Source organism: Rousettus aegyptiacus, unplaced genomic scaffold (assembly GCF_014176215.1).
Source record: "Rousettus aegyptiacus isolate mRouAeg1 unplaced genomic scaffold, mRouAeg1.p scaffold_m13_p_8, whole genome shotgun sequence".
In the NCBI taxonomy this organism is placed as follows: Eukaryota; Metazoa; Chordata; class Mammalia; order Chiroptera; family Pteropodidae; genus Rousettus; species Rousettus aegyptiacus.
The window spans coordinates 107341304-107343808 of NW_023416311.1; positions in this window are offsets into that span (position 1 = coordinate 107341304).

The window sequence follows — 2505 nt, forward strand, 5'->3', positions numbered from 1 at the left end:
CAGCCGAGAAGCAACCAGGGACGTGGTGGCCCCCGAGAGCCCCTCGGCCTGGCCCTCTGGGAGCTGTGGAGCATGACGAGCACTCAGCGCCGGGCCCGTCGAGGCCAGGGGAGCAGCCGTGGCTGCCCGCGCCGGTCAGGTGGCCGTGGGCTGCTCCCCCACACCCCACCGCCCACCCCAGGTGCAGCCGCTGCATCCCACGGAGGGCGATCCTCAGAGAGGAGCCCGGGTCCCGACCCCCGGCAGCCCGGGGACTAGTGCCGGGAAGGGACGGCGCTGGGGACATCCCCCGTGTCCCTCCCCCGGGTGCCTGCCGCGTCCCGGCCCCCGGAACCCCTGTCCCTGGGACCGAGGAGACGGAAATGAGGCCGGAGTGGGCCCTCTCCCCGGGCCGCTCCAACGCAGTGGCAGGAACCCAGTGGCTTCAAGGACACAAGCGTGTCTCCTCACGGTCCCGGACGGCAGCGGTCCGTGAGCGCGTGCCTGCGAGGCCCCGCGTGCCGCGCTCCCCGCCGGGGCTCTACGAAGGATGTTCCCTCGCTTCTGGCGGCTCCGGCCACCCCGGCACTCGCGGGCTTGCAGTCCCTCACTCCGGTCTCCGCTGCCATTGTCACGACGAGGCCCTCCCCCTGTGAGTCCGTGTCCGCGAATGTCCGGTTCATTCCCTACAAGGACACTCGCCACTGAATTCAGGGTCCCGCGTCGCCTCATCTAAGCCTTAACTACTTACATCCTCAAGGACTCTTTTCCTAGGCAAGGCCACCTTCACCGGTTCCAGGGACTGCGACATCCACAGGGCTTCTGCGGGCCACGGTTTAGCCCACAGCACTGAGGAGGACAGAGTACCTCAGAGGTCACCGCGCCCCACGCTGACTCTCCTGGGAATCACTGGAGAAGGAAGCTGCTGACAGGAAATGCCAAGGCCGCCTCTCAGAGGCAAGACAGCAGTGGCCACCCAGGGCCAGCCGGCCCAATGAAAAGGGACATTGGCACAGCCCAGAAGTCCCTTTGCTGCTCGTGCTCGTCGGTAGGGCAGTTGGAGTCTGGCCCTTGCAAGTGCATCTAAAGGCCGGGAAAGGCCGCAGCCAAGGACCGACCACCGCAGGCCTGCAGCGGGCGCCAGGCCGGGCCCGAGGCCAGGCGGCTTCGGTGGCCGGAAGTGCGACCGAACCACACCGTGCGGGGCCCTCGGTGCGTTTCCTGTCCAGCACCCCTGCTCTGTAGTTTGCCTTTTTTGTCCTGCAGCACTTCCTCCACTAAATCCACAAGGCAAAGCCACAGGGACTTCTGACCCCAAGGAGGCGGAGTCACCGGCTCTCCCTGCAGGGAGCCCTGGGGTGAAACCCAGACCCAGGGGATCGGAGCGGAGGCGTGGTCTTAGAAACCGCGATTCTCCCATGTGAGAGCCAGACAGGTGAGAGAGGACAGGGCTTCCTTTATCATTCCCGGTAACCAGGAGCCAGCCTAGGGGTACCCAGAGCGAAGGGCTCGACCCACGGAAGGACCCAGAGCCCTTCCTGGGCCAGGGCTCAAAGCTCGCAGAGAGTAAGCAGGACGGGGGGCAAAGAGGAAGCAGGCAGGGTCTGAACCTGCTCCTGAGATTAAACTCCCCCACCCCGAGCTGAGCGGGTTGTCTGAGAGTCTGCGGGGAAGCTGGCTCCCCGAGTTTCCCGAGCCACATGGGGTGATTCTCGTGGCACAGAAAACAGAGCAGAACTGGCTTAGGGACACCGGATGCTCAGAGGTCCCCACCCCCTGGTGTCGCTCACCCCTGCAGGTCACCCCATGTTGCAGTGGGATGTGGAGAAGAGCTAAGGGCTGAGAGCTGGTGAGCCTGGCAAGGTGACAACTGTGCCACGAGAGCAGGGACCGTGTGGGCAGGGCCGACCGGGGACTAGTCCGCGTGCCCGAGAGCTGGGTGTGGACAGAGCCAGCAGATGGCTGACTGCCCAGCTCTAGTAATCCAACCACGCAGTCTCCGCCATGGTCAAGTTTAGCATCCAGACCGGACATTTTGCCTAGAAGATAGGTCACCCCCAGGGGAGAGGATAGGGGTGAAAGTATTAGAAACGCTGAGTTCATTAAGTATTTTTCCCAAAAGTACCCTGACTTTTAAACCAGGACTGACAGAATTGCCTGCAATCGACAAGATTAAGTTCTCTGCCATTAGCAGAAATGAGGGCTTGTGAGCTAAATTAAGCTCAATTATAAAACAATAAAGAAAGTTATATTTCTGCACACAGGAGTTTTATGGTTGTGAAATTTGTACCCACCATACAAAAACTGTAATTGCAACTCAAGGCTATATGTGATACATGCCACATCAATTCTAGAAACAAAGTGCTTAAGATTACAAAGAAAAGAGAAAGAAGGCATGCTCACTAGAGTTTTAGAACCCGTCTGCTTGTAACTCAGCCTCTCCACCTTGTAGATTACCTGGCGCCTTTTCTCAAACCCAACTTCCCATTATTATATTAGTTGTGATTCTTGCTGTGGACAGTGACC